The sequence below is a fragment of the Manis pentadactyla genome, chromosome 3 (genome assembly GCF_030020395.1).
Source record: "Manis pentadactyla isolate mManPen7 chromosome 3, mManPen7.hap1, whole genome shotgun sequence".
NCBI classification, from domain to species: Eukaryota; Metazoa; Chordata; class Mammalia; order Pholidota; family Manidae; genus Manis; species Manis pentadactyla.
This window is the reverse complement of record NC_080021.1, coordinates 14,763,689-14,784,958: the sequence shown is the minus strand read 5'-3', so window position 1 is coordinate 14,784,958 and position 21,270 is coordinate 14,763,689. Positions and strand designations below refer to the sequence as shown.

Sequence of the window (21,270 nt, the reverse complement as noted above, 5' to 3'; positions counted from 1 at the left end):
CATACTGAGAGTCAGGGTCCAGCACGTTAGAGCAAGAGGACTGGTGAGCAAGGCCGACGAGAGCCTCCTGGAAGAGATGGTGGTGCTCATATAGCAGCAGGCTGAGGGTCCCGTGTAAGGCCTGCCTACGAGGTTGGCCCTTGACTGGCCTCAGCAGGTGTCCGGGAACTCAGAATGTTCTCACCATTCCCAGAATTGATCACAGTTCCAGCTCCCTGTGCTAAACTGTACAAACATGGTTTATGCTGTCTGCCTGCTTTCCTTCTGGGAGCTTGGAATTTTATTATGTGCCAGGAAGAGGCTGCTATATATCAGCCCCCAATAGAAACTCTGGGTGCTGTGATTCTAATGAGCTTCTCTGGTTGACACACATGTTGTCATAACTCTTTGCTGGAGAATGAGGTGTGTCCTGGGTGACTCCACGGGGAAGGATCTTTGGAAGCTTGCGCCTGGTTTCCCTGGCCCCATGCGTCTTTTCCCTTTGGGGATCTTGCTCCAAAGCCTCCAGCTGCAATAAAGTATAGCTCTGAGTACTGTTGGTTGCCAAGTCTTGGGAGTCTTCCTATGATTTCCCCACACTAGGGGTGCCTGCAGAGAACCCTCCATGGCCCCTCAAGAGATGCAATGCCAGCACTCGGGGGTCTGCCTCAGAGGGTGCAGATGTCAGATATGACGGCCTCGGTCATGTAAAACCACTTTTTGATTTTAATTTCTCAGTTTTCTCCTTGAGCTGATTCTGGGGAAAGCAGAAGCAGCGAGGTGTGAGGGAGGAGGGGGAAGAAAGAGCAAATGAAAAAGAGGAAGTGAATAAGCAAGCAGGGTGAAAAGTGAGCACCCACTTCCTCTTTGCAGGTCATAAAAATGTGAGTCTGCCCTGAGCTGCAGTTGGTGGCGGGGTGGGGAGGAAGGGATGGGGTAGGGAAAAGTATTGAGCTGAATCGGAGATTAAATTTTGATGTTTTTAATATGTGAAAGTGAGACTGTCCTAATAATTGAAAGTAACTAGAAAGAGGTTACAAAAGGCATGTGATCTGCCTGAAATGTGGTCAGGGATGGGAATGAAGATCCAGAGAGTGTGTTTAAGGACAGTACAGAAGCAGAAGGAATCTACTTCATGATTGAATCCTACCAAGTCCAGACCATTCAACAGCACCAAAACTCAATTTCTAAACACAAGCAAGTGTTTAATAAAACTTGTTCATCTATAGTTAAAGGAAAACTGGGTGGAATTCTAGCTCTGCTAATTTCTAGTCATGTGATATTTAGGGGAGTTTCTTAATCTCTCGGACCCTCAATTTATGCTTTCATAAAACGTGGACATGCATATCAACCTCACACATGGGTCACTGAGAATGAATGAGAGAAGACACATCAAGTCCTGGCACCTTTGGGGTCCCTGGCACATTCGGGGTCCCCGGCATAACTCACTCCCTACCCCTACTGGCCGCCACCCATCCTATTTCATCTTCTTCAGACCTCTATGAAATATTTGGAAAATAAGTGTTTTTATGGGGTTGTATATTTTTGTAGTGTTGATTTTGTTTGTGGGCATGAGTATTTGCCCAAGTCTGTAGAATGCATACTTAATGAAGCTGAGATTTGGACCCAGAAAGTCACATCCCTCTACTGCCTTTTGCAACTGAGTCAAGCGGATGCTGCCTCCATCCTAACTATGAACATGAACATCGGTCACTGTGTCTCCCAGCACACGTCACCAGGCCACTGTTTGGCTCAAAAGGAATGTGGCTTGTGTATCCATCCCCATTCACATCAATATGGTGACAGATTTTCAGTAAGAACAGACATGCATCCAAAGTACATCCCCATCCATGCCTTAGATAACGGAGACATGCCTGAAATTCAAAGCAGGGAAAAAACTGGATTTAAGAAAGCAAGTAAAAGACGGTGTCTCTCAAGTAAAGGCAGCACTGCAAGCCCCCCACCACGGCCATGGCAGTTCCTGGGACCTGGAGGGCCCACAAGCCCCCGCTCACATGCGAAGCGCAGGGGACCCTGGCTCCCTCCATAAACTGCCAGCTGGTCTCTCTGCCAACAAGAGTTGGAAACACTCCGAACACACAGTTCGTGGGCTTCCCTCTTATCTTTTCCACCACATATTTAGTCAGGAGACTAGAGAGAAAGCAAAAGAAATAGAATCGGGCACATTTAGCAAATATGTTTTGAGCACACTTTATGCCTCTTTGGCCTTCATTCTCCTCTTCTGAGATGAGGAAGACAGACCAGATCAGTGGTTCTCAACCTGGGCTGTATCTAGGATCATCCAGGAGCTTTTAAGAAGTACAGTTACCCAGGTCATCTTCTGATCAATTAAACTGGAATTCTGGACCAAAGTATGGGTGTTGTTCAAAATCTCCCCAGATAATTCTAGTAGGAATGTGTCATTGGGCTAGATGACACTCGTGGTTATTTCCACCTCTAATATTCCTTTTCTCCTAATTTTTTAAAAAGGGAACTATAAAGCAATGAGATGGCTTCTCATACCTCTCATGAAAAGCTGTGTCAATGCTAAGTCTTCTCTTTGGGTTATAGATGAAAACTGGGCCAACCTAGTGGACAGACAGAGTCATGGTATGGTTATAGGAACTTCCTAATGCTCAACACCTGGGTGGCAATGATGACGTCTAAGGCCAGAAAGCCAAAAATTCAAATGCTTACAGGGTCTGGCAAGTAATGTAAATACATGACTGAGGCCAAGTAACCATAAGAAGTGGGGTTAGTAGTACTGAAAACGTGTGCCCTGCCTACAGGTGTTCAGACAGGCTCTTGCACCCTCCCTCCCTCCCTCCCTCCCTCCTTGTTTCCCTCCCTGCTTGCTTCCTTCCTTCCCTCCTTTCTCTCTCTCTCTCTTTCTTCAAAATAATGTTGGCAGAATGAAAGATTAATTCATATGCTTAATTCACCTGTGAGTCACCTGTTTGAGACTCCTATTGAGACATTCTGATACATCTGAAAAAAAAAAAAACTAGTGAGAATATTACAAAAGCATCTGCCTCTTTACCAGACCTCTGGAAGACACCATGTCATCCACAGGCCACATTGCAGTGGACAAGAAAACACAGAGACAACAAGACCTACTGCCCAGCACTGCTCCAACCCTACTCACCCTGCTTGTCTTCCTGCGTCTCTATGGTGCTACAAACTTGGCTGCACAATCTGCAGTCAAATACCTGCTTACCGTCCTTTGGTTTCTGTGTTCCACACTGGTTTCCCTCCTGGACTCACTGCACTTCCTTCTCACATGGACTTTTAAGCAGAAATGCCTGAAGACTGCATGTCCCACAATCTCCCCGGCCACGGAAGGCCCCATCCCTGGCTGTCCTCTACTTCAGGGTCACTCAGCCTCAGCATTATTGACCTTTTGGGCCAGATGATTCTTTCCAGGGAGTTACTGTGTGCCCTGTAGGATATGTAGCAGCATCTCTGACCTCTCTCCCCTAGATGCCAGTAGCACCCAGCCCTCCCAAGCAATGACAATCAAAAATGTTTTCACACATTGCCAGATGTCCCCTGGGGGACAAACTCTCCCCTGGGGGAGACCCGCTGCTCTAAGTGCACATGGTGTCCCAGTACCTGTGATGAAAACGGTACAGAAAGCTCCACTGGTGTGGGACGCAGCCAGCATGATAGTCAGGCTTCCAAAGAAAGGCCCCGGCTGAAAAGGAAATGAGCTTCAGTATGATCAGCTGTGTCAGTTCCATTTCGTTGTGAATGTGGACCGCTCTGTTGAGTGAAGGGCAGAATGCTTTTTGCCTTGGGCACTGACGTTACATTAGAATAAAAGCAACCTGAGAGGTGTTTGTTTTTTGTGGAAAGTGCGTGCATGGGCAACTCTGCTCGGATTGTTTCGAATTAATGTGGAAGCTATAAATAAAATGTTCTCTCTCTTTTGGATTGGCTTTGATCTATTGTTATTCCTCCCTTTGTAGAATCCTTTAAAGGCAATTTTCATTCAGATTCTTCATCAGTGAAGCAGACAGACCTCAATACTTGGACACAAAGCCTCAGTCGTTTCTGCACACAAGCCCCATGTCAATCAGCCAAGCACCCCTCTCTCTTAGATGGCTGTCCCCTTAATGCCCCTGGAGAATGGAAGATGGATGGACTAGGTTGAGTTAACTAGGACAGGCATGTAATGTGCAGAGAACAAGTCTGACTGACATTTTCCTCCTGTATTAAGCTTACTGAATAACAGTTACAGAATTACTGCAATCACAATTTTAGGTGTCCTCGAGGAAGGGGTACAGAAGAGATGCATCTCCTCCTGGGGTGAGTGGCATGATCCAGAATCCCTGCCTCTGGTTGGCTCATTAATAATTGAACCCTCTGATCCCAGTCCACACTTGAGCAATTGCTCAGACTCACATGCAAAAGATGACATGAGCTTCCACTGTCACAAGGCAGCCATGAGTCCATTGCAGTCAAACATTTGTGTGCTAAATGGGTATGGGAGGAAGTACAGGGAGCAGAGAGTGACCCCTCCCTTGAAATGATCCCAATCCTCCCTCTCACATGTGCTGTGAACTCCTCTGAGATTCAGTTTCCTCATATTTAAAATGAAAACAATATTTCCTTCATAAGGTCACCTAAAGCTTTAAAAATCTCCCATGACAAGTGCCCAACATCATGCCCGGTGTAGGGAGGCACCCCTCCTCCTCAGCACCCTGGCCGCCACTCCCCGCCTCCTCCTCGCCATCACTGCTGCCATCACCAGCTTCTGGTTGGCACCACTCCTTAGAGAGGTGAATGCTGGCTTTGTGTTGGTTTCTTCTCCATTTGTGGCAAAGAGGACTCCAGTTATTCTTTCCATGGGATGTTGGGGGTGGGGGAAGGATTTTTCCCCAGGCTTCTTATTTCTAGAGAAAAGTGAAAAATTCCTCAGAGATCTGGATCCTTGCAGACTTTCCATGACTGAGTGGATGGTAGCTTTCACAAAGGCTTAGTGCAAAGGTCCAGAAGGCTATGAGGGGGTTGTGCAAATTGAATGTATGAGTCTCTGCCTTTCTTTTCTGTGAAGAGCATATGGGCTGTGATTTCATGGACACTAAAGACCCACATGTCAACAAATATCCTTTCCACTCCAACCTGAATTCCGGGGTAGGTTACAAAAGTGGTGTGGATGAGTGGGCAGGCCATGGATAATGAAGGCAGGTGCACATGGAATCAAATACTGCATCTTCCATTTAATAGGTGTGGAACGCTGACCTTCTTGTAAGCCTCAGTGATCAAGTCTGAAAACATGCATGGCATATTCTTATTTCACAAAGTATTAACTTCTGGCTCAGTTCCAACAAGGATGTGTGACAAACTCCTAGAGAGGAGGGTTGTGTTCAGTGGAAGGACCCCAGTAAATAAAAATGCTATTAAAACTAGAGTCTGGAAGATGCTGAGGCCAAGGCGATTGTTTTGCCCCAAGTCGGAGTTGAATACCAATGAGAGAAGAGTCTTTCTTTCTCCACTCAAGGTCATGGTGCCACTGTGTAAGGCTAGAGGGAAGAGAACTTGAGTAAGGATGTGATCTTAAAATGCAGCTGCTCCCAGGCACAAAGGATCAAAGAACCACAAGCCGAAATGATAGTGGCATCAGAAATGTTCACATACTCGGGAGGAGAGTCAAGGCCCTCTGTGAGTTCACAAAAGACAATCGAAGAGACGGACGAGAAAGGGAGGATTAGGAAGGAGAGAGGCCCCAGAGATTTTATTATTTAGGATCAATTTAGAAATTGTTGCTCATCTGTTGTGGCCCTTTGATATTTCCAGCTGCTGTACCATGAGAAACAATGGCTGCACTTGGATTTACAAACTACTCATCTCTGCAGCAAACAGGCAAATATGCAACATTGGGCTCATTGGAAAGACAGAATTCTGTCAGAGAGCACCTGAGCAGGAACCAGGAGCCCAGCTCCTAGACCCAGCAATGCCCTACGTGTGACCCTGTGGATCCTGAACAAGCCTTCGCCGATTTGATGCTCATCCCAAAACCAGGGTTGAGTTTGTTGTGGAATCCTCATCTGTTAGATGACATTGTTGAATTCGGTAGTAATTCTATGGCTCTTCTATGTGAGGTTTGGGGAACCTGGGCTGGAGGTCCGTGTGACACACCTGAGTCAACAGGCAGCGGACGAAATCTCCCTACACCAAACATAGCAAGTAACCCAAAGCATTCAAGGAATCCACCTCTTTTTGTCACGTAATTTGGCACCTTCTTGTCTTCTAAACAAAGGGGCTTACAGATAGGTCTTCCCTACATGGAACAAAGTATCCTGAAAAGATACCAGTTTTAACCAGAAGACAACATATGCATCTCAGAACAGCATTCTCCCCCTACCAGATGGTTCACCTGCCTGATTACACTGACTTGAATTGCTCACCAAGGGCTCCCAGAAGCCCATGGGGAAATAAGAGTAGAACCAACTTCACTTTTCAGAGACTTTTCCCCATTTGGAGTGCGTGTAGAAATGAATTTTAAGCACAAATCTGAACTTACTGAGTTTGAAGCAAATTGGAATCTTGACCACAAGGACTGAAGGTGGCTAATCTAAATTGAAGCCTACATGCAGGCAAATGAGTGCACGTGAGCTTCTTGGAATCTGTGTCTCCTATTGCCAAATACGGAAAAGAGAGAGAGAATGATGCATTCATCTTCAGGGCTGGATTGGTCCTTGAGGAACATGGAGAACCCGCTTCCAACTTTAAAATGATGTGGCTCTATGGGTCTGTGACCCTGTGAACCTTAAAAATTATTTGATGAAAACAGAAATACACCCTGACAGGTTCACAAATAATAGTAATAGAAGTCACCCAAGCTGCCCATTAGTAAGCACCTACCATATGCCAGGAAATAATCATCTAAGCTCTCTTTCTCTCTCTCTGTTCTTCCTATCTCTGTCTATATAGATAGAAAAAGGTAGATATAATTTCAAACAAAGGATCCATGAGGTTAGCATTATTATAACCATTTTTAGATGAGGTAATTAAGGTTCAAAGAGATTTAAATATAACTTGACTTGACTAGCTAACAAATGGAAGAATCAGCCTTTAAAACTTCAGGCTGGCTCCAAAGAATTTCCACCATCTCATCCTCCGAGGGCATGCACTGGATATCGGCACACTAGTAGAAACATAAAGTGGTAAATGGTCATAGCCATAATGCTTTAATCAGTGTATTGTCTGGTCACTGGTTGCTAGAAATACGCCCAAAAGGAAAGGAAGCCTTGCAGCAATTTTCCATCATGATTCAATATACTGGGCAGCATGACAGCTCAGAGTGTGAGGTGTGAAGTCCGGCGTGCCGTTTCTCTCCAGGAGTAACGTAGGGTCTTGGTAACGGGCCATGGATCAGTAGTATTGACATCACCTGGAAGCTTGGGAGGCTTTCAGGCTCTGCCCTTGGGCTCCTGGGTCAGAATCCACCTTTCAACAACATCCAGGAGGGACTCTTATTTATATTAAAAGTTTGAGAAGTACTGATTTAGGGCACCAAAGTGAGAATAATATGGATTGTTTGCAATGCCATGGGCACCCACAAAGCTGGGCTTCTAGGGTGTTGTGATTTATGATGATATTAAAATCCTTTGCTCTTATAAGGAACACAGTACATAATAATAAAATATCATTTATTGAACACTAACTGTACCTATCTCAGGCACAATACTAAGCACTTTACGTTTATTATTTTATTTAAGTCATAGAACAACTCTAGAAGACAGCCAGTCATTACCCTCACTTTGTAGAGTAGGAACTGAAGTTTATAGAGATCAATGAACATGTTATGTTCAAAGTCACTTAGCTGGTAAGTGGAGGTTCAGGGATTTGAACCCAGAGAGGGTGATAGAGTACTTACACTTCAAATTGATTAGCATACTATGCTGCCTCTCCAACCCAAGAAAGAAAACACCCAGGAGAGTTAAATGGAGCTTTGTGTTTCAAGGAAGTTAGAGCTACATTTTCAACAATACCTTACTGTACACCAGTGCAAATCTCCCATCAGTTGCCAGGTCTGCAGAAACTAATTTATTACTAATTAAATTACAATGTTTGTGGATTAATTAAAAAGTAAATTAAGCACAGTGATCAAGCAGTGTTGATAATAATGGGACAAGTGGACATAATTTGCCTTTTATTATGATACACTGGCACAGACACAATGTCACCTGTAGTACATGCTCACCAAAAGATGTTTATCCCAGATCAATTCAGAAGACTGAAAACTCAGAGAAACTATTATAGATTAGAGGAGACTAAACAGACATTCTAAACCTAATGTAGTAGTGAACAAACTTTGACTACTGAAGGGATAAATTGTGGTGGGGATAACTTTAAAAGTGGTTATTGGGATGACTAGGGCTATCTGCATGTGGTTTGTCTGCATATTAAATAATAGAATTGTATTGTTGCTAAATTAATTGAGTATGCCTATTGTGTTGTGATTGTACAGAACAATGAGTTATGGGTAAAACTGCAATATTTACAGAATCTCTCACCTGTCCTTACAGCATCTCCCTATCAATAGGCATTTCCAAGGGGTGGAGAGAAGTAGTCCATCTCCATATCAATCGGTGATTACAAGGTGGGTGGGGAGCAAGCATGCAGTGGGACCAGAGAGGTGTGGTGGGGTCTACCCAGCCAGGCTGTGAGAGACAAGGGTGAGCAGAAGTAAACTACTTGTAAGCAATAAATGGGTTTATCCCACTTTTTTCTCCTCTGACTGATTTTTGGCTTCAGAGGTTATTTGCCCCAAACTGGGAACATATATTCCCCCTGGAGTTACAAAAGTCTTTATTCTTAGGACATGCGTGCTAAAGGGTTTAGGGTTTAGGAATCATCTATATATGCACTTGCCACATACATGGTTCAGAGAAAAGGGAGGGGTAAGATAATCAGATGTGGCAATATGTTAACAATTTGTGAATAAACATGGGTGTTCTCTGTACTATTCTTCCCACTATTCTATGGTTTGAAACTTCAAAATTAATATTTGGGAAAAAATGAATTTATGCTGATTCAATGTTATTTTAATGAGATAACATCTCTTGAGTAAGAGAAAAATAGTTGTGATGGGGGAGAGCATATAGGGATGAGAGTGAGGGGAGAAAGTGATGTTTGCAAGACTAAGGATTACCAGTAACCTAGGAAGCACAGGTAGGTGGCCCAACTGTGAATGTCATTTGCAAGCATTTTGAAGTGTAAAAATGAAGAGGAAATTGCAATTTACACAGAGATCATTATCAACTTTGGTGTGGTTTGTCAGCTCTGCTTTGCCATCACCAATCAGTAGTTGACACTAGAGTCACACAATTTACCCCAACACCCATCATTTTGAACCAGTCTCTCCAAGAAACATTCTGCCTTTTTCCAGAAATATTTTCAGGCATTCCCAACCACCCCTGCTGACACGTGCTTTGTTGAGGTCTTGGTCCTAGACAGTCATGTTTGTCCCATCTTACCTTACTCCTGGCCACAGGAGGCAGGACTAAGATTAGACACCCGAACTAAGCAGGACCACTCAAGATTCTCTCCCAGGATCTCAAACATGGAGAAAAATGAGTCTGATCTGCTGAATCTGAGCTGAAAAACCAGACCAGAGCAGACTATAGCCAAATGCAAGCAGAAGTGATGAAAGAACAGAAACCATGATGTACGGAGAAAGGTAGTTACCTGAAAGGGGAGAATGGAGAAGGTGTGTAGAAAAAGCCAGAGGAGAAAGACCCTCAGTACCCAGAAAGGCAGAAACGGCACAGATGTCACATCTTCTGAAGGGCCCTCACTCAACAACTAGCTCCATTTCCGAAACCTGACTTCCTCCCTACCCCAGCCCCAGGGGAATCTTCACTTCTTCCTTTCTTGGAACTAATTAGGTAAGTGTCAGTTCCTTGAATGTGCTCATTTTTCTGCTGGGTGTAACTTGCCCTCTCTCCCACTTTGCCTGGGGTCCTACCATCACCTACCTTCCCCTTCAGCAGGCAACCTCCCCAAGCCCCAAACTATTCAATCCAGTCTCCCCTCCTTCCATCCAATCCACGTCTTTGAGCCACCCCAGCACCGGGACCCACTTGAATGACCACATTGTTTATTTTACTGCATTTTTTTAGTTGTTAATGTATGAATTGGTGGGATATTTTCTCTTTCCAGTTAACTGATTGCCTTAGGGATTCTAGAGGCCCAGTAGCAGGGGTTGCACTACTTATGCTTCTATTATAAAAATAATATGTGTTCTTAATAGAATTCTTGAGGAAAAATAGAGAAGAAAAAAAGGAAAAGAAAGAAAAGTCATTTATAATTCTACCATCCTGAGATAAATCCTCCTAATACTTTGGTTTATTTCTTTTCAGATTTGACATAACATAATTCACATTATGCAGGACACACAATTTTGAACCTTCACTTCCATTACATGGAAAGCAGTGACTTATATTTTTAAAGTTCTGTTAAAATATCATTTTAAAAGCTGCATGATATTCCCTTTTATATAAAATATGTAAAAATATATAAATTTATGAAATATTATAATTATATACACCTCTATCATTGCACATGAGCGATGTTTTTATTGCTTGCTAATATAAATAGCCTTGGGATAAATATCTGTGTGTTTTAGATTCTTGACACAAATGAACAAACTAGTTCCACATGTGATTTTGCAATTTGCTCTTCCTTCTCTGGTACAAAGCTTCCCTGGCGTGGCAGCTTTCCTTGCATTGCTGCCATTGTTGTTTCAGTGTTTGCCATTTAATCGTGAAAAAATGATAACTCCTATTTGTTTGCATTTTTGAAGACTAGTAAGGTTGAACTTTTTTCACATGTGATTCTATTTGGTACAAGGCAAATAAGTAAGCAATACATTTTGTTTCACTGGGTGAAGGTCTCGTGTGTATTTTTTTTAACCTAAGGCAGTGTCTTCTGCTATCTAGTGTCTTGGGATTTTAAAAAAAAGCCTCACCATGTAAGTCAATGATCAGTGCTGTTCAGATAGTATTAGTATCACAGAGTTTTTCCAATTCTCCCCAAACTAAGAACCAAAGTTGAGTGGTTCCAGATCTCATTGGAGAAGAACAAATAAATAATATTGAAGTGAACACTGTAACTGAAAGAAAATCATTACAATGTCTTTCTGTAAGTACTTAAATTTCATTGTTAGTACCTGGTTTCAATTAGGCATTGCTATGGTAGATTTGAAAAGAGTTTAATGATAAAGAGCGTTGGTAATGTGGTTTTAAGAAATGGAAAGTTTCATTTCTACCATTTCTCTAGGTAGAATTCTAATGGAATTAAAAGAGGGCCTAGCCTAAAAGAACTGGGTTTTCTCTTGGTGTTGAAAACATTAAGACAGGCGATGCAATGGTGCTGCTGCCTCGTATAAGTCTTGTTACCCATAATGCTCACTCACTAAGCCCTTCCAGTGTCTGAGCAGCTTCTTTCCTGCTGGAAAGGGAAGTCTTTATACTCCAAGGTCTAGACCAGAAACACTATTCTTGAGTTTCCAAGAGAGAGAATAGCGGCAATGGGAAATCTAGTGACTTATTTAATGTTGTGGTGATGTTAGAGCAGGCAGGTAATTAGACATAAGCAGGAGCAAAGGGCCAGCCCATCACCAAGGAAGACTCCTCCCTGGCCAACCCCTAAGCCTTCCTTATTTCCCAGTTCCACAGTGAAGGATGCCGAGCTTATCAGGAGGCCCCGGCAGTCAAGTACACCTAGATTGGCAAGGCGCCCAGGCCCATGGGGCTTCTCTAATTACAGGGCATGCAAGGTCTGAAGACCTTGTCTGTAAGTAACCCTACCTCATTAAAATAACATCTAAATCTAATTAATATTGAGGTTTTGGCCCCATTGTAGGCTTCGCTTAGGTATTTATGGGTAAGGCGCCTGAGCACTGAGAAAAAAGTTATGTAACTCAGAGCTGTCAATCAAATGACATAGATGAAGGACAGGACTTCCTGCCATTTTAAGAAAAAATAAAAGCCAACCTAACCCTAATGGCAACGCTGCTTCTGGTTTCCAGACAGCCCGCTCACCACCCTTCTTGAGACTGTACTTATGCTTTACTTAATAAACTCCTGCTGCTTAAAACTGTCCTAAGTCTGTCTCTTGATTGAATTCTTTCCTTCAAGAAGATAAGAATCGGGGAAACAACGTGTACCACCAGTAACAATAAGATTCAGAGTGTGGGCGAGGAATCGCATGAAGTGGTCAAAAAGTATAAACCTGTAGTTATCAGATAAATAAGGACTAGGGATGTAAAGTAAAACATGACAATAATAGTTAACACTACTGTATGGTTTATTTGAAAATTGTTAAGAAAGTGAACCCTAAGAGTTCTCATCACAAGAAAAGAAAATTTCTTTTTCTTTATCTATATGAGATGATGGATGTTAACCAAACTGATGATGGTAATCATTTCACAATATATATAAGTCAAAACATTTTGCTGCACACCTTAAACTTATAGAGTGCTATATGTCAATTATATCTTTAAAAAAAGATGTATAGATTTTTTTAAAACCCTTTTAAAAATGGCAGGTAACCCCATTGTTTAACTGACCCTAAACTCATTTCCTATGGGAAGAAGCTATTGAAAATTTAACTCAGTCTTATTCTTTTGTTCCTAATCTCCAAACTTGTCACAAGATGTTCACATTTCATTTTGTAATTCTAATAACAGAAGTCATTTTGCAGTCTGCAATTTTACCTCTCAGAGAAGCTGGAGATGGCTTGTATCAACTCAGGAGAGCTGGTTGTTAAATGTTTAGGAATTTCATGAGGCAAATGTTAAATGCAGCCATTTTAAATCACATAAGCTTAAAATGTAATAAATTGTATTTAAAAAAACAAGGGTTTAATAAATATTCCAGACTCATCATTTCCTAATTATTTTACTGTATTTTGTTATTATCTGTGTTCTTGAGTTTATTTGCATCTATGGCATCCATGCGATAGAGATCTATATAATGGTGCACTACTGCACATCTCTTCCCAACTTTGCGTTCAGTGATGTAATAATTGTAGCTTGAAATTCACCATTGTACTATTTACTTCACTGAAATTGGAAAAACACTATAAATCAGGGGTTTTCCCTCTCTCCCACACCCATGGTCTACCCAGTTAAAGGGACAGCCATTCATTAAATATTTGCTAGTATACCACTGTACACGAGGATGTATTCTTAGGTTGTAGGGGCAGGTTTTTACAGCAAGAGTTTGGATTTCAAAGTCAGAAAAACTTGAATTTTCATTCTGGTTCTGTTATTTACCAACTTGGTGACTTTGAGCAAGTTACATAACATCTTTGAACCTCACATTTCTCATCTATAAAATGGGAATAATATCTGTCTCTCAAGATAATTTTGTTTTATTTTGAGATATTGACAATCTAATATGTGCTAGGTATTTCTCCAGGTATATTGTGTCAAAAACCTTCAATAAATGCTTATATTTTTTACTACTGTCATTATCACTAATTTAACATATAAACATGAAGTATACCTCTGAGAGTTAGCCTGTCAGATAAGGCAGGGAAAAATATCTTCCTTTTCTATAGAAGAAATAAGTATGATGGGCTGATAACAATCCAATACAAAATAAATAAAAGGAATGAAAAAGGGAAGGGGGCAGAAGAGGAGATTGCAAAGGGAAACAGGGACTAAGTGTGAAAACCCTGTGTGCTCACGAAAAACTGGACCTGGGTTCTCAGGCCTATCAGTACGCATTCATGTTTTCAAGCAAGGGACCGTCACAATCAGATTTGTGTTTTAGATAGATTTTTCTGGCATCAGCCTGACCATGAAAGAGAGAGGCCAGAGCTGATGAGTGAAACTATTTGTATGGCTAAGTGAGAAGAACCCTGGTCCTACTAAGGCCAAGCAGTGGAAATGGAGAGCAAGAAATGGTAAGAAATGTGCTAAGGGATCTCTGCTTAAGAAAGGCCTTGCCATCCTCCCCTCCCTCCTGCAGAGATAAGGAGCAGCTAGACTAAATGCTTGGCATATTTCAATCTGCCACGAGGTTGGAAAAATACATTCTTACCTCCCTCTCACTGCATTCTGGATCCAAATGACCATCATTGAGTAGCACTACAAAGATAACAGTATTAAACATGTTTTTATTGAGTAAAAATTAACTAAGAAGAAAATGAAAAATTGATATGCTACCTGGAACTTTGTTAACATAGGCGTTGGCAAAGTTTGCTATAAAGGGTCAGAGGGTAAATATTTTCGGCTTCGAGAACCATGCAGTATGTGTTTCATCAACTCAGTTTTGGGGTTATAGCATGAAAACACACAGTGACCGTACTTAAATGAATAAGAACAGCTGTGTTTCAATAAAACTACTTATGGATGCTGAAATTCAAATTTTGCCATGGCTTACTGATCTCAGGACTAAAGCACAGAGGGTGTTCTGTGTTACCACTGAAGAGTTCCTATTTCGTGCAAAGCGTCACGGAGAACCATTAAATGGAGACTACACTTGAAAGATCAATCAGATACACCAGAACAGACTGAGGGGAATAAAAATGGTGGGAAAAACATCTTAGATGGGAGAAGCGAACCACCTCATTCTTGAGATGAAAAATTAGAGTTGGAGAAGCTAAGCAAGATGGTCTCAGAGTTTCCTATGTCCGGAATTGCCTTTAGAACATCTTGGGATTGGCAAATACCTTACTTCTATTTCTGCCATTGAGGAATTTGATTTTGAAATGGATCTGATTTTTAAAAATATTTCATTGAAATTGAAGTCCAAAGAAGCAGAGATGTTTGCAGGACATTACAGGACTCAAATGAGCTCAGTCTTCAGGCCCATGGATTACATACAGGCCAGTGTGCTGGACACCACATGGATGGATAACAAAGCCTTGTTAATAGCCTTTCATAAAACATCTTTACGAGAGAGGCCACATATGAGATGAGTAAATTTCACTCTGATTTTCAATAAAAGTAGGGGGTACCTTAGAAATGACATATTAGAAAACTTGATGATGGTCCTTAAGGGAATTCACATGCTGATGATAAAGTAGAAGGATTATGTTTCCAAACTAAGAAATGAGTTCAGGACAGAGACCCAAGAATAAAGCCACAGCAGGAGGGAGGTGCAAGAGGTCACCACAGATATATTACGACAGGATTTATCAAGGCAGATGCAAGATCTCTCCTGACATCCTTTTAAACCCAGTAGAGAAAAGCAGATTTCATGAAAATCCTTGTGTTGTTTTTCTTTAGGAAAGGCCCAGTGGTGTTCCTGGTCACCTGTATGAAGTTTTATCCTCTGGGAAAGAAGAAGGAAGGGAGAGAGGGAGACGGAGAGACTGGGAGGAGCAGAAAGGAACAGAGAGAGAGGAAGAGAGGGAAAAAATTATGTTTTTGAAAAACACAATGGATTTTATTGACTGCAAAGAGTTTGTTTTTTTTTTAATACTCTAGACTCAGCAGGCACTCAAGAGTACATGCTGGAAGGATGAGTCTCTGATATTTTCAGATCTACCACTGTATTATTCAGTGTTCAAAAGAAAATCAAATGGAGGGCCTGATCCAGGCAAAACTCCACACCCTGAGAAAGTCCTTGCAGGAGGGTTTCACTTCTCTATTGTGTCCCCTAATGTGTGGTGGGCACCTGGTGACTGTGTCCCACAGCTCGGCCTGGCGGTGACTTGCTGATGTCCTGGGATGCTGATGACGAGGAGGAAGACTGCCGATGACACCTCTTCTTTAAGATTCTGAATCATCATCTTTGACCTCAGAGACCAGCACTGCACTTGGACAGAGAGGACCAGGCTTTGAGACCCAGCTCGGCCACCTCCCACCATATGACCTCAGGCAATCACGTTCCTCTTCATGGATGGGAGCACTGGGAATCAGCAAGATAAGTGAGCTTTGAGAATGCTTTGTTGACCGTGAAATGTGGAGAGATCGTATATTTTTTATTATTATTCTCACAGTAGACTTTGGTGAAACCATTTCTGTCCAGTTCTATGTCCTTCTAAAGTGCCATCGAAATTTGCAACCTATCTGCCCATCACATCACGCTCTCCAACAGCTTCCCTTAGTGATTGATGCTGGTGCACTTCAGAAGTAGGTGAAGGAGAAGAAGAAAGTATTACAGAAAGAGCTGGAAGCCTAGAGGTCTTCTCCTCACTGCATCACCGGCATGACTTTTGGCAAACAGCACTTACGTCTATACAACAGCAGGGCTGAAATAAATAACTGCAGAAATACTCCATCTAAACTTCATTTCCAAGGCTGTAGAGAGGGCATCTTGCCTCCCTAGACCCTCATAGAGCTTCAGGAACAGTCCAAGTAATTGTGGACAAATAGGGAAAAATTCATTTTCTCAAATACTCAGAAGAAATGGACTTGCTCACACACAGAAGTGGTCCTTACTGTTAGAAGCTTCCAGAATAGAGGGAGGCAGGGTGCTGGGGAGAGACAGTGTTAACAACAGAACAGATCGGCCAAGCTTTTTAAAAAAAATTTCCGGCTTCATTTGAATGATTTAGACACCACAGAGCCACTGTGTTGCATTCAAATGCATGTTTTTCTCTCCTCCTGTCTGGAGCAAAAGTCTTTTCCTCTTTCTTCAACCCTTTCTGACAATTTATAGCTGGCATTGAGCATTTTTGAATGTGGCATTTTGATTTGGATAATGACAAGATATTTCTTGAAACCGATTTACTTTATGCCAAATATGAAATTGGATTTGTGATGGTTGGAGCAGATGGAAAACCCATGAAAAAAAATGCCAGAGCAGCCTCATTTCAGGCCCAGGGGCTGTGAAACCCGGCTGCTTTCAGACGGGGCGGGTCGGTGTCCTAGGGTTTTAACTCAGGATAAATGGAAGGGAAATTAGCAGGGTGATGGAGGGACACTAAAGCCCTTTCAAATTGGTGTTTGAAATTTCTCAGAGAATGTCCGGACAGATTTGTGTAGACAAACTCAGGCGGCATTAGTTCTCTCAGACAGACGCTCCCTCTTGCCTTTCCCCCAGGTGTCACACTGTTCTCCCACTGTACGGGGAACCTTTGCTCTGTCTCCCGGCCCCCAGCTCCTCTGCCCTCCCTCTCCCTCTGGCCCTCGATGCATCTCTGCTCCTTGTGTTGCTGCTTCCTTTTGTCTTTCTCGTCTTCTCTCCTCTCAGCCCTGCCCATGTTTTTCTCCCTTCCTTCCCTGATCTTGTTCTGCCGCCCGATCATTTTGTTGTGCTCCAATGGCTGGGAGTTTGAATGGATTATTCTGTTATTAACAAGCAACAAATTTTGGCAATGACCAGAAACAGAGCAGGGGGCTCTCATTCCACTCACTCTGTAAGCGCAGGGCTTGGACTGCACACAGTGGGCCGGTGGGGAAGGGGAGCCACAAGCACAGAACCCACAGACCCTCTTTGGGGATCCTGGAGACCCCTCAGTGGGTACTGTGCCTCAGCAGCCCAAAAGAACCCTGCCTGGATTGTGAGATGCCACAGCAGTCTGCTGACCCCTGCTTGTCTCCTGCTTTCCATCAAGGGCAGGAGGACACTACCAAGGTAAGGCGAAGGCTGCTGTTAGCCCAAGGCAAACCTTTCCTTGCAGCCTGATACAGTTTCACCACCTCTTCCTGCTCCCACTTTGTAGACTTTGTTCCACACCAATTAAACCTGCTCAGTAGACTCCCTGCAAAATCTGTGACTGGTCCCTGTTCTCTCCTTTTGGGCAAAGACCAAGTTCCTTGCCATGGCTCACAGGACCCTCCCCAGTCTGCCACTTTTCTCCTCTGAAGTCTCTCCTCTCCCTCTCCCTCTCCTAGTCCCCTACCCACTTACAATCTAGTTGTGATGTTGCTCCTATTCGTCTATCTCTGGCCTTTAGTGGGGCCCAATCCTTTCCACCTTTTTTGCCTTTGCACCTGGCTAAACTCACTTGCCCTTCCACTTCAAGCTTCATCATCAACTTCTCCAGGAAGCCTTCCTTGATACCCCTATCTACATATACTGTATCCTGCCATCAATATGCATTTCCTCTTCCCCACACACAAGTAAGTATACATTGCCTCTATCCAAACTACACAACATGCACACACACATACACAGAAATCCACACACCCACACTTAATGCCCCTGCACATATACCTGACCATACGTATCAAATGGAAGCATATGAAATTGCCAATGTTGCACTTTTTTGATCTATAAAGAAGTAATTTCACATCATGTATTCTCAACCTATGTACTCTCCCACTTCTACCCATAAATACACACTCGTTCCCAAATGCACATTCTCTTTCACTCAACACAAACCCCCAAGTACCCCTTGTACTAATTATTATGTGGATGAATTGCATGGTATTCTCATCTCCCTCATACTCAACATTTCTGATGACACTACACATTTCTGGTAGTAAGTTAGACTTCAACATCTCAGCATAAACTCTGAAAAGATGTATCTTGCTCCTCCATTGCTCCAGCAGACTTAGCCAGTTAATAAAAGGATGTGTGGAGTAAAATCCCCTCATGTCAATAATTCCATTTCACTCTAGGATAGGAAAACCCCCTATATCAATCTGTAGAGGTTTCTGAATGATAGCAAAGTGATTAAAACAAGTACGAAAGAAACAGCATGGAGGAGGATAAAGGGAATACAACTCAGCTCCACAAGTATTGAAAACCACCATGTGCCATTGTCATAGACTGAATTGTATCCCCTTCAAAACTCGTAGACTGAAGCTCTAACCCTCAACATGTATTTGGAAATAGGGCCTATAAAGAGATAATGCAGTGAGGTCATAAAGGTGGGCTTTAACCCAGTAGGGCTGGTGTCCTTGCAGGAAGAGGAGGAGACAGCAGAGATGTCTCTCAATCTCTCTCTCTGCCCACACACACAGGGAAAGGCCATGTAGGGACACAGCAAAAAAGGAACTGTCTACCAGGAAGAATGGTTCCTCCAGACATCCACCCTGATGGCGCCTTGGTCTTGCATTTCCACAGCCTACAGGGCTGTGAGAAAATAAGTTTCTATTGTTGAAGCCTCTCGGTCTGTGACATTGTATCATGGAAACTCTTGCTGACTAATACAGACAGCCACACGATTCTAAGCATGACCAACAGGGCAGTGAGCAAACAGAGGAGGTCTCCACACTCACAGAGCTCCCATGCCGGTAGGGAGGAGACAAACAATAAACAAACACATACACGCCACAGCCTAATGAGCATAAAGACAGGACAAGCAGCAAGGAGAAGAAACAGACAAGGGATTTGATTAACAAGGTTGTGAGATGTCAGACCGTGTAAGGACTTGAAGACTATGATAAAACTTTGAATTAACTCTGTGAAGAAGGGACCTATTGCAGCGTTTTGAGCAGAGCAGGGACCTGATCTGCCTTAACCTATCAAGTTGGAAGTACACCCAGGCTGGGTCACTGTGGTGGGAGGATACATCTGGCTGAAGCTCCCGTGAGCAATAAAGGAGGAACTTGGGTGCACTGTCTTTTCATGTGATATTTACAGCACGAGGACACCACGGGAGTAACCGAAGCCCAGGCAGTCGGCTGGGGCAGGATTCCCCCCGGTACATGCAGATTCGGCGCAGCATAGTGGGTAATGGCTCAGACTCAGACAGACCAGGCCTCACTTCAGATCCCAAACTCAGCCACTCACCACCTAGGTGAAATTTAAGATACTACTTAATCTCTCCAACCCTCACTGATTTTACTTTTAAAACAGGAATTAAAAATGTATTTCATTTTAAGGTTGTAATAAGGAATAAAGGTGATTACTCCAGAAGAAGCAGATAAATTATAAATAGTGCCCCTTATGGATTCCTCTTACGTCTGTTCCAGCACTCCTCTATGAGCTTTCTATATTTACACAATCAATCCTCATAACAACCCTAGAATTAGGTCCTTGCGGTTGCTCCTTGCCTATTTGGAGCCCCTGTGTGAAGCAGTAAAGTTCCCTTTCTTCAAGACACTTTATTTCCACCTGTTGGGAAATTGTCACAATATGCTGTTTCTGTTAGAATAAGACACTCTATTGGCACATGCTGGGCAACTCTGGTGATCAGTAGACCAATCTCTCACGTTGATGATGTGAATGATGCTCCCTTAGATCTGGTGCCTTTTGTGTATTCTACAACTTACATACCTGCATGCAGCAGGCCTGTAGGTATGACTTCTATCCCATTTTACAGACGAGGAAACTGACGCTGATAGAAGTAACCTGGTTGAGATTATACCAAGAGGCACCACTGTGCATTGAGCCAAGGTAACCAGCAGAGAGTCAGAGCCAGGTACACAGTAGGTTCCCATTAAAGATTAGGTGCAGAATTTGTCATTGTCAGACCTGACTCAGATGGATACAGTTCCCTACAGGTTCATACCTTAAAAGCGAGACTATTCTAACAATAGCTTAATGGAGAAACTGGAGGGGGAAGATAATTGCATTACATGTCTGAACTGGCCCAGCATCATTAATTAGTTGTGCAGCATTGTTCTGGTTTTGGTGTTGTAATATAGCCTTACTAAGAGTGCTTAAAGGTTTGTTCATTATTAAAATGCCTTGCATACTTGATCCTCTTCAAAAGGTTTCTACATTTACTCCTGGCAATTGCCCTGGATTGGAAAGGGCACATGGTATCTCCAGATTTTACAGATGTAAAAAGGGAGACTCAGTACCTCGCATGGTTCCTTATTCATATGTATACAAGGACTGGGAGGGTCCCTTCAACCCTCTGCTCAGGAACAATGACAAATCTCTGAAGGAACTGGCCCCAAGGCCCAGGCCTCGGCTGAACCTTCTCTCCTCAACCCACTAGGCAAATCCCCCCAGAGATACAAAGCTAGGAGGCTGCAGCTAACCTAGCGAGCTCGCATTTCCCGGCTGGTCAGCAGACGGTGTCACTCTGGACAGAGAAGTGCTGAGCTAGAGGCTCACTCAAGGAAAGCAGAAAATTGGTCTGTCAGTAAACTTGCAAGTTCTTAGGAAGCAAGTGTCCAAGCCCCACTGTCTCCTTTGTGAATTTGGGACACAATAACACATCAAAGTGCTGCTGTGAGAATTAAATGCATTTATGTATGTAAGCATTTACACATTGACAAATAGCCCTGTACAAGTGGTATACACACACACACACACACACACACACACACACACACACACACACACACACACACACCACATGTTCCTCCCTCCCAATGGCAGAAGTGATCAGCTCTTCTGGGTCTGTTAGGAATGAGAGGTTTCAGAGGAGGCAACTGTCCCATATATTTTCCTCAAAAGACTTAAGGAATTCCTTGGA

General features: G+C 42.9%; 1 protein-coding gene across 6 annotated transcripts in view; it reads right to left on the bottom strand.

Annotated features, from left to right (window-relative positions):
• The window catches only part of LRATD2 (LRAT domain containing 2), a 263,088-nt gene that overhangs the window by 151,289 nt on the left and 90,529 nt on the right, over window positions 1–21,270 (bottom strand). Inside the window, exon 5 of one of the 6 annotated variants that reach the window (XR_005025879.2) lies at window positions 1,960–2,130. The exons of 4 other annotated variants lie outside the window; for them this stretch is intronic. The gene's annotated coding sequence lies outside the window, so the exon portion shown is untranslated. Of the gene's footprint in view, window positions 1–1,959; window positions 2,131–21,270 lie in introns of those variants that run through there. One more of the 6 variants, XR_008996158.1, reaches the window with a different exon arrangement.